Genomic DNA, 11317 nt, shown 5'->3' with positions numbered 1-11317 from the left:
ACACACTCCCATACTCATATTTAATTTTGCTCATAGTTCTAGACAGTTTATATCCAGAATCTGAAGAGACTCAGAGACAGAGACCATGGATTAAAAAGCTTTGAGATGGGGTGGAGGGATGGCTCAGTGGTTAAGATCACAGGCTGCTCTTGCTCTTGCACAGGATCTGGGTTTGGTACCCAGCATCCACACAGCAGCTCCCAGCCATCTCTAACTCCAGTTCCAGGGGATCCAACATCCCCTTCTGGCCTCTGCAGGCACTGTGGTGCACAGATATACATGGAAGCAAAGCACTCACACACATAAAATAAAAATAATTTTTAGGAAAGCTTTGGGTTAGATGGCTGTAAGGTTAATGTGTTACAATGAAAGTAACAATGTAATGGAGGTGGGGGCAGGGCAAAGCTGTGTCAGAAGTGCTCCCTAGTCTGTGATTAGCGCTCTCATTACACAGGGACCCAGAGGGAAGGGGCTGGTCAAATGCCATCAACAGCCACAGGGCAACAGCTTAACTCCAATGCCCGATGCTGGACTCTCAGCCACCTGTCTCCATGTTATGACTGAACACAATACTGTGATTCCCCTGTGCAAGCTTGTATCAACTTCTTTTAAATAATCCAAGTGAGGAGATGGCTGGGCTCAGGGGATAACCAGACCTGCACAGCAGAATCTGTGACTTTGTGTGAGTGGCCGCTCTCTGTCTCCTTATGTATAAAATAGCCATTATAATCATAGTGGTCACCACAGGTTATTAGCGTGAGTGTTAAAGCATTCTCTACACACCTGATATTTAGTACACTCCAGTTAATAATGATCACAGTTATTGCTGGCCTGAGAATGGCCCAGGGGGTGCTACTCATATCTGTGATTCGTGCAGCTACCCAGTAGATGGGCCCTAGACAATCCCAGGGAGCAGCCTTCCCTCCAGGCTTGCTTCTGAGAACAGGGCTCCCTCTTTTTCTCAACACCACCCCGACTCCTAACAGATGGAACACTGGAGGTGTCTCTAGAACACCAGTAAGGGGTGCTGATGACCCAGTCTAGGGAACAGACGGCTGGACCTGCCCTATCCAGTGGGAGAAACCCCTGGAAGGCTAGAGGTCTTCTTGGAGCGTCCAAGGAGCTAAGTAGCTTTTCTGGAGGAGGAATTCCCCCTCATTATGCCAGGACCTGAACTTGAAATTTTATCAGAAGAATCCCATGAGAGGTGGGTAGATGAGAATAGGCATTAGCTTCAGTTCTTAGTTGAAGACATGGAATTTCATGGAAGCTATGATATATAAATATATTTTTCTGGAATATATGAACTATTACATATATGTTTGATATATATGAAATATGATATGATATATATATAATATGAAAAAGCATATATTCTTTTTCTGTGAGAGGGTCTCAATGTACTGCTGGCTGTCCTGGTATTTGCTATATAGACCAGGCTGGCCTTGAACTCACAGAGATCTGCCTGCCTCTGTCCCCCCAAGTACTGGTATTATAGGTTTGTGCCACCTCACCTGGTTTTTTTTTTTAACCAATTGTTGAAATTTATAAAGTATCCCGAACATATGCTAAGTACTGTATGCCTATTTAATCCTAACAATAAAGCCTCAGCCCTCGGGCTGGAGAGATAGCTCAGGGGTTAAGAGCACTTCCAGAGGGTGGCTCTTCTAGAGGACTCGGGTTGGGTTCCTAGCACCCACGTGGCCACTCACAACCCTTTATAATTTGAGTTCCAGAGGATTCTGTGTCCCCTTTTGGTCTCACTGGGCACTGCACACATGTGGCTCGTGCACATAGATGGGGAAAATAAACATTTGTACACATAAAACACAAAAAACCCTGGCCCTTGTTTATGGAGCGAGGAACATTGCCATCGTCCCCACATTACAGATGGGAGGGCAGAGGTTCAAAGTGGGGTTTCCTAAATGCTGAACCGTGCAGCCGGAGCCCAGGGTGTGCACCATGGTGAGGGATTCCTTTGATTTGAGGCTCCTTGATCCGAGCATCCTTGAGGTCCTGGGCAGGTGCCAGGCTCGGACACAGATGGGGCAAGGGACTCCAGTCACTTTAGCAACTCAGGTGTGTAATCTGAGCCCGGTGCTCAGTTCCCTGGCAGGCAGGAGGGAGAGAAAGCAAGGCGGGTTGTGGGACCACAGGTAGGATGCTGGGAGTAGGCCTTTGGGGACACAAGAGCATCTCAAGTCTGCTGAGATGAGGGAGGAGGCTGGGGGAAGAATCTTGTCCTGACAGGGAGTCTACCTCTCTCCTTTGTCCCATTTACTTCGGGATATCAGGCCGCTGGTCTTTCTCTTTTCCTCCTCATCCCCAAATGTCTCTCTGTCTCTGTCTTAATGTCTGGCTCAGGCTAGCCTATGACCTCAAATTCATTGTATAACCCAGACTAGCATTGAGCACATCTTCCTGCCTCACCTTCCTCTCGGGTTTCTGGGATTGCAGCCTGGCACCACCCCTGGTGCTCTTGTTTACCATGCTCTCCAGCTCCCATTCGCCCTGGCTCCCTGTTCTCTTTGCGCTGCCCCAATGTCTCTGGTTGATCAGGAACCACCCAGCCCCTCCTTCAGGCACCGTTTCCTTCCCCCACCCTGACCTCACACCTTGGAAGCTTGTGGGGTCTGTCTGAGAGGACCCACTGTGCCCCCAGGATGTCCAGTGTGCAGGGCACCGAAGCTATGCCTGAGATCCATCAGAAACAGTCTGGGAGCTGATTGGTTATGGCACAGATCTGACACTGAATAGCCTTGACCTGGGGTCCAGTCACCGATTCCTCAAAATGGATCTCAAGTTGTCTTCCTGGTGTGAGGTCATCGTGAGGCTCCTTGACACTGCGTGGAACCCAGTCTGGCCTCTTGTCGCTAGCGAGAGTCCCGCCTATTGTGACCCAGCTGCATTAGTAGTAATGCTCACTTGGTCTATTGCTATAGAATGAATAAAAGGGCTCTTGTCATTTTCTTATTTTTTTTTTCATATGAGGAAATCTAAGAGCAGAGATAAATGTAAAAGGCACTAAACCCACACCACTGGGAAAAGGAGTTGCTAGAAATCCAATTGAGGCATTGAGGCCCCACAAAACTTAGGCTCTAACTTTTCTCTGGGTGACCGGCTTGCCGGGTGGGAGGTCCCCAGTCCTTGAGAGGGAGTGGGCAGTAGGAGAAGAAGCCACTGATGCAGCCCTGCCATCCTTGCACTTAAAAAAATAAAGTTGGATGATTGAGAGTTTGAGGCCAGCCTGGGTTACATAAAGAGACCCTGCTCAGTGGGTAAACGCAGCTGCCACAGAAGCCTAGTGACCTGAACGGGGTCCCTGGAGTCCAGGTAAAGAGCAGCAACTCCACAGTTGTCTGGCCTCCTCACATGCTCCACCTCTGTGAGCAGAGGTGCCAGGATGGCGAGATTTGAACCGCAAGCCCAGGCCTGGAGACATATGGTGGGGAGCACGCTCTCTCTCATCCTCGCTTCTCAGCAGCCGGCACCCAGCAGACCCTGGAGGGAGCAGCCCGCTCTGGGGAGAGTGTGAGTCGGAAGCAGTGGGGGCGCTGTCAGGTTTCTATGTAGATAAGGCACGGGTTTGGAGCTGTCCTGGAAGGCTGTGTTTGTGAGATGAGCATGTGTGTGTCTATGATCTTTCTCATTAGTCTGTGTTTCAGTGTCTCCAACTTCCAGAAGGTGCGCTTGCGCATATGCGCGCATGAGCGCATGTGCATTCTCACAAAGGGCCGAATGTGCCTTACTTTGCTTGGAGTCTATTTTTAGATTCTTCCTCCTGTTTATTATCTATTTTTAGGGGCCCAGTTCCTTCCAACTGGAAGACCCAAATTCCCAGGCACTCCTGGCCCCACCCCTCATCCTGAGTCAGGGCCCTACAAAACTCCTGCCCTAACCTCACTCTGGGTGATGACTGGCTTGTGTGTGGGGAGGTCCCCGGTCATTGGGAGGGTATGGATTGTAGGCAGAGAAAGACCAGTGTTCCAGAAGACAAGGGTTGCATGGGACCAATCAATTTGGGAGGTACACAAGTTACTGGAGTCCTGGAGAGGATTCCCCTGTGTTAGGGTATCTAGCCAGGAGGCATAGCCTGTCCCTCATTAAGATGGTGGGTCCTCTTTTCTCATGTTCCCAGCTGTGAACAGGGATACCTGTACCCCCCCAATTAGAGCCAGTTGTGAGGTTAACAAATAGTGTATAGCTCAATCCTTACCCCTCTTGGGAGTCTGGGCAACAGCCAGATCTGGGCACCCCTGAGCCGACGACAGTGGGAGCTGGCATGTCGAATGGTCCCCAATTCTCCACTCCCCCATATGGTCTGTGTGGAATATTCAGTATTCCAGAACAGAACCGGAAGGGGGCATCATTTCCTGAGGCCCCAGCTTTCTCTATGCATACATGTGCACCTGTGTGCATGCATGTGTGCACACACAGGGAGGCACGGGCAAGGAGAGTGGCCTGGAGGAGTACATAGTGTCTCCTGAAACGGCCAACTAGGATCGGTATGGGTTTAAACTATTTCAACAATTCAATAGCACAACGCCATTATAATCACAGCATCACAACAAACGTATCTGGATGAGCACTACCTCAAGCGCATGCCCAGGGTGCACACTGGTGGCATGGTCATCTTACTCCTCTCCAGGAACCCAACTTCATCCCTTCCACCTTAACTTCCTTAGGAACCTGAGACCCAGGGAGGGTAAATTGCTTACCTTGGAGGCTGGAGAGATGGCTCAGTGATTAAGAGCGCTGCCTGCTCTTCCAAAGGTCCTGAGTTCAATTCCGAGCAACCACATGGTGTCTCACAACCATCTGTAATGGGATCTGGTGCCCTCTTCTGGCCTGCAGGCATACACACAGACAGAATATTGTACACATAATAAATAAATAAATAAATAAATAAATAAATAAATAAATAAATAAATAAATAAATAAAAATTGCTTACCTTGGGACACATAGCAAGTGCTAACCTTGCTCTAGAGGCTGCGCCCGCACAGCTCTCAGCCCTTGACCCCCTCCCAGCCTGCCATCAGGCCCAATACACACTGGTTCACACATCTGTGCCTCACAGGAGACGGTGGCGCTGCCCTGATGTGAGCGGAGGGAACCAGTGGTCCCTGGAAGATCTCACCAACAGGGAGCCTATGATGCCAGGAGGTCCAGCTCTGGGTTCTGCTTTTTTGTTTTTGTTTTTCGACACAGGGTTTCTCTGTAGCTTTGGAGCTTGTCCTGGAACTCACTCTTATAGCCCAGGGCTGGCCTTGAATGGACAGAGATCCACTTGCCTCTACCCCACCCCACCCCCAGTGCTGGGATTAAAGGCGTGTGCCACCACCGCCTGGCTCAGCTCTGGGTTCTGAAGTGTCTAACTTGTCTTCCTCTGAGGGCATCCTGGGCTATAGATTCTTTTTCTGTAAGGTGTGGAGAGGCTGGGAGACCTTGGAGCATCAGCAGAATCCCTGCTGGCTCCAGGCCTGCTTTCTTTTCATCCTCCCTCCTCTCCTCTTCCCTGAGCCCTCACTCACCGGTCCTTTTCCCCACAGAGCAGTTGGCATCCAGGACGGCTGGCTGGAAACAGAGGGTCTGCTCAAGCCAGGAGCAGGGTCCTTGGAGGTGAGGCTGGTGCAGAGTCCTGTCCCTTTGGAGTTGGGGAAGCTGGGGGATCTTGGGGTGTTCGTCCCATTCTCAACTGGCTAGGATCTGAGCCATGAGCCCCACCGCTTCTTTCCCGGCTTGTCCAGCCCCACCCTGGTGAATAACGCCAGTTGCCTGGGGAGCTGGGCCTCGCTGGGTCTTTGATGAATTGGGGGAGGTATAAATGGGTGGGGACAAGGGAGGTACAAGGACTCAGGCAAGTAGGCTTAGGCAGTAGGAATAGTTAAATGCTAGCAACAGGTACCATCCCCAGCCCTCCAGGGCTCTACGTCCATCTGACTCTCAGGAGCCAGGGCCAGGGCGGGACTTGGCTCACCCCACCCCAGCCACAACAGTAATTAACCCCATGAACTCAGCACATAAAGATCCAAATCACAGACGGGAGGGGTAATCGATGCCCCAGGAGGGGGAACTCCAGAGGCCCCAGGAACTCCAGAGGCCCCAGGAGGGCATCCCTGGATTTCCAGCTTCACTCTGCCCCCACTGTCACTGCCTGGGTGGCACCTCCACTCCACTCGGTGACTTAGACAACATCTCCACTGTCTGATTTTGCTGTCGTTTTGTTTTTGTTTTTTTGTTTTTTTCAAGACAGGGGTTCTCTGTGTAGCCCTGGCTGTCCTAGAACTCACTCTGTAGACAAAGCTGGCCTTGAACTCACAGAGATCCACCTGTCTCAGCCTCCCTAGTGCTGGGCTTAAGGGCTTGTACCGCCATGCTTGGCTGATGTTTTTTTCAATCTCCGATCTCCTACTTCATTTTCATGAGCATATTTATCCGTGCCCTTCTCTTCTACTCTGCAAACCTCCCACGGACTGAACACTGTGTGAGGTTCCAGGGGAGCAAGGTCTCCCCTAGACAGGCAGGACTTGCTGTGTGCCTGGCTTCACAGCCCTTCCTCTTCCTAGCTTTGCTTGTCTGTTGGTGCCTCTGTGCAGTTGCTGCAGTGTGAAGGCCCTGAAGGCAGAGGGTATATCAGTTGGGGATGCCTGAGATGTCATGGAGGAAGTCAGGGAACAGTAAGGAAGGCCTGGAGTGGGGGTTCTCAGCCTTGGGAGTGAGTCCACTGTGTGGTTGGCTACTGGGAAGAGACAGGACATAGTTTTCTTTCATTCATTTTGAAAGATTTTGTTTTAAAATCTGGGGCGGGGAGGGTTGTGTACATATTTGGAGATGAGAAGAGGGTGTTGGAGGAAGCAGGTGGTCATGAGCCTCCTGGTGTGGAGCTGGGAACCAAACTAGAGTCCTCTGCAATAGCAGAACACAAAGCTCTCTAGCCCCTTCCTTCTTTCCTTCCTTCCTTTCTTCCTTCCTTCCTTCCTCCTTCCTTCCTTCCCCTTCCTTCCTTCCTTCCTTCCTTCCTTCCTTCCTTCCTCCTTCCTTCTTTCTCCTTCCTTCCTTTCTTCTCCTCCCTCCCTCCCTTCCTTCCTTCCTTCCTTCTCCTTCTTTCCTCCTTCCTTCCTCCCTTCCTTCTTCTCCTTCCTTCCTTCCTTCTCCTTCCTTCCTCCCTTCCTTCTCCTTCCTTCCTTCCTTCCTTCCTTCCTTCCTTCCTTCCTTCCTTCCTTCTCCTTCCTTCCTTCCATCTGTCCTTTCTTCCTCCCTTTCCTTTTCTCTCTCTATTATGGTAAATTATTTTATTCTTATTTATTTATTAGACAGAACCTCACTATGTAGCCTTGGCTGACCTGAATTTGATATATAAACCAAGCTGGTCTTGAACGCACAGACATCTGTCTAACTGCCTTTGCCGCTGTCTCAAAGGGCTGAACTTAGCTTCTCTACCTTGACACAATGAGCTCCAGCTCCACCCATTGTCCTGCAAATGCAGCTTCATTCTTTGTGTGGCTGAAGAAAACTGTGCTGGGTCTCCGCACCCCACTGTCTTTATCCACTCGTCAGCTGGTGGACATCTAAGCTGCTTCAGCATCTCGGCTGGGGTCAACGGCGCAGCATCAACCTGGACAGGCAAGTACCTCTGCCCAAGGCTTCCGGCCCTTTGAGGAAGTACCCAGGAGTGATGTGGCTGGGTCTCAACTAGTTCTGTTTTCAGCTTTTGGAGATTCTCCACACTGGCTTCCAAAATGGCTACACAGCTGTTATGCCCTTCCTCTACCTGGGGACATGAGGCGGGGTGGTGGTGGTGGTGGGGGTACAGCTCCGAGTCTGCATGTGGCTGTCTGCTGGTGTTCTGACCAGTGGGTCACGGGTGGAAGAAGCTTGTGCCATTTCTAGGTTCAAAGTTCTCCCTTCTGCTGTGTGTCGATTGGAGTGGCCCAGAGTCAAGGCTCTAGTAACTGAAGGAGACTCTCCAAGCCAAACTACCGTTGACATGAGTTCAGCCAGGCCTCTTTGTAAAACATCACCACACCTGGGTTTGTTGAATATTTAGATTCCCCCATGGAAGGATGGGGCAGGAAGAGTCATGGACCCTCAGCGAGTCTCCACTCACCCTTCCCAGCCGTTAGGACACAACCCCTCAGCCAGAGGTTGGAGAATACAGACTCAGGAAGAGTAGGAGAGGGCTCTATGCGCGCAGTTATCGGGCATGCTGCGTACACGTTTTTGAATGCAGCTGCTTAGGGTTGCCCAAACCTTCACCCTTGTACTCCACTTTGTACAGAACCCTGATAGAGGCATTGATTTCTCAGGGTAAGCTTGGTAAAATTTACTTTTGATTTGTCATTGGAAGCTTAAAAGCAGGTATGCATTACAATATAGACAATCCCTCGACAAGGGAGAAAATTCCCCCGACAGGGCATAAATACCTGTCACTGCTTAGAGGAGGGCCACTTGACTCCCATCTTACTGGGGGTAAAAAGAGATTACTCCATTTGTCTTTAGCCACCGAGATGCTGGGGGATGTTTGTTATGACTGTCTGTGTACTCACTGATACAGGCAGACCATACACACACACATGCTCACACACAGATGAGTACACACTCGTACGCATGCCTGCACACACCCACAAGCACATATATGTACACACACTTGCACGCATGCACACAGACACACTTGCATGCATGCACGCACACACAGGCACAAGCACACACACACACACACACACACACACACGCACACTTGATTCCTATTTGATGAGCTGCATCACAGAGGCTCATTTCCAAGTAGTGTGTGATCACTGAGTCCTAAAGCCAGAGGTAGACGGCATGAGGTCTGAGGAGAGCGATATGGAAGGCTACAATTCTTGACATATCGTAAATATTCAATAAAATGGGTTAAATGAGCAGGCCCATGGTGGCACACACCCTTATTCCCAGCACTCGGGAGGCAGAGACAGGCAAATTTCTGAGAACCCTGTCTTAAAAATAAAAAGTGGAATGAGCGTGGGGAGCCACACGGAGCCAAGACTTTCTCAGAGGCCCTGAAAGGGAGAAACGGTCCAGACCACGAGTTCTGTGCTCTTATCCAGGAGTGAACTTGGCAAGGCTCAGCTGGCACTGGATCCAGTCAGTACCTTGAAGGTATCAAGACTGAAGTTTCTGAGGACCTAAGTCTTCCTCCGGTCTGTGGTTCTCAGTCCTAAGGCAGCTGCATCTAATATGTCTTGTGGATTTTTTGTTTTTGTTTTTTTTTCCCAAACTGATTTATCTCTCTGCTGCCCTTGGCCAGTTTCCCCTGTAGAGAGTAAATAAGATACGGTGTTTCTTAATAAACTCGCTTGGCAGAAGTCTCAGCTGCTGCTCTTGTCTTTTTTATTTCTCATCTTCATCCCTCAATGCCTGGTCCTCCCACTTGACGCCTCTCAATCAGGACCCTCATTCCTGCGAGTTTGGCGGAAGAGCTGTGTGTACCGATGGTTGAAGTCTCAGGAGCCCAGAAGGTGGGTGGATATGAGATAATTACCCTGAGAATAAACACCTAGAGGTGAGAGAGGATAGGCCCTGTCCGTGAGTCAGAGGTCAGTGAGCGGTCACCCTGACGCAAGAAAAACAGTGATCGGCGATGAAGCTAACCACTTAAAGGTCGGGCTGATTGCTGCAGCCCGAGGTCCAAAAGACCTTACGTTTGTGAAAAGAGCCTACAGTCAAGGCTGGGGATGTAGTTTAGTATAACTTGCCTAGCACGAGGGAGGCCTTGGGTTCAATTCCCAATACTTCAAGAAGAATCAAGAAGAATCTTAAAAATGAGAAAACAAAGTGAATTGCAGGATCAATGCTAAATAATCCTCTACTATGCTGGGATTGAGTCTCAACATCACATAAAAGAAAAAGTTAGCCAGGCGGTGGTGCCGCACACCTTTAATCTCAGCACTCGGGAGGCAGAGGCAGGAGATCTCTGTGAGTTTGAGGCCAGCCTGGTCTACAAAGTGAGTTCCAGAACAGCCAGAACTGTTACACAGAGAAACCCTGCCTCAAACAAACAAACAAAAAATAAAGTATAGCATACATATAGCCTGCTGGTTTGATTTGTCTCACTGTGTTTGGTCTTGCCCATTCCTACCCTTAGAATTTGAGTCTGGCTTCTTTCTTTTAACATAGACCTGTGAAGTTCAATCTGTCAGACCGTCCGTCTATACTGTTGCCTGGACCAGTGGCTCTGTTTTATTGCTCATGCTCTAGAAATGCGTCATGGCTCACATGTCCATTCCCTTGAACATGTAGACTATTTCCAGCTAGCTATGATCAGCCAGGCACAAGACCATGTGGAGAAATGTTTTCATCCCGGTTGGGCAGATACCTGGGAGCTGAGTGGCTGGGTCATGCAGTGGGTATATATTTAACCTTCTACAATACTGCCATAGGGTTAGGAGCACATATTTGTAATTGCAGCACTTGAGAGGCTGACTCAGGAAGATTGTGAGATCGAGGACAGCCTCAGCTACATGGTGAGACCCTGTTCAGTGACAGACTTACTCAGCAGGGCCAAGGCCCAGGTTTGGATCCTCAGACCAAACCAAACCAAAACAACACAGAAAGCCCTGGCAAACTGGTTTCTGAAGGGCTTGCATCACTACACACTCTGGTTGGTAGCCCAGTTGCTGTGGATCTTTTCCAGCACTGAGTTTTGTAGTTCATTTTAGGTAAGATTTCTGGGACTTTAATGTGCATTTCCCTAGACTACTGATCTAAAGCCCACTGTCCTGAATCTCCTGGCCATTTGTCTATTTTTGCTGTGGGATGTCTTTCTGTATGCTGTGAATATGTGTTGCTCTCATTGGTTGATAAATAAAGCTGCTTTGGCCGGTGGCAAGGTTGGATAGAGTCAGGCAGGAAATCCGAGCAGAGATAGAGGAGAAGAGGGGCAGAGTCTGGGCGATGCCAGGCAGTCGCAGAGGAAGCAAGACATGTAGAAAATGGGGTGACGCCACAGCCACGTGGCAATACATAGAGTAATAGAAATGGGTTGATTTAAATGTAAGAGCTAGCTAGTAAGAAGCCTGAGCCATTGGCCAAACATTTATAAGTACTATTAAGCCTCTGCGTGGTTATTCAGAAATTTACTGACTGTTCACATCTCCTTTGTCTCCGTATATTCCACAGCCTCTGCCTCTGCTATCTACGTGCTCATGGTACATTTTGATTTGGGTGTCTTGGAAAATTCGCTAGATTCTTTCCAGCTCTTTTTTGTATAGACAAGCCTCCCTAACACACACACACACACACACACACACACACACACACACACACACACACACACAC

Source organism: Microtus ochrogaster, chromosome 7 (assembly GCF_000317375.1).
Source record: "Microtus ochrogaster isolate Prairie Vole_2 chromosome 7, MicOch1.0, whole genome shotgun sequence".
In the NCBI taxonomy this organism is placed as follows: domain Eukaryota; kingdom Metazoa; phylum Chordata; class Mammalia; order Rodentia; family Cricetidae; genus Microtus; species Microtus ochrogaster.
Note: the sequence above shows the minus strand (reverse complement) of the source record.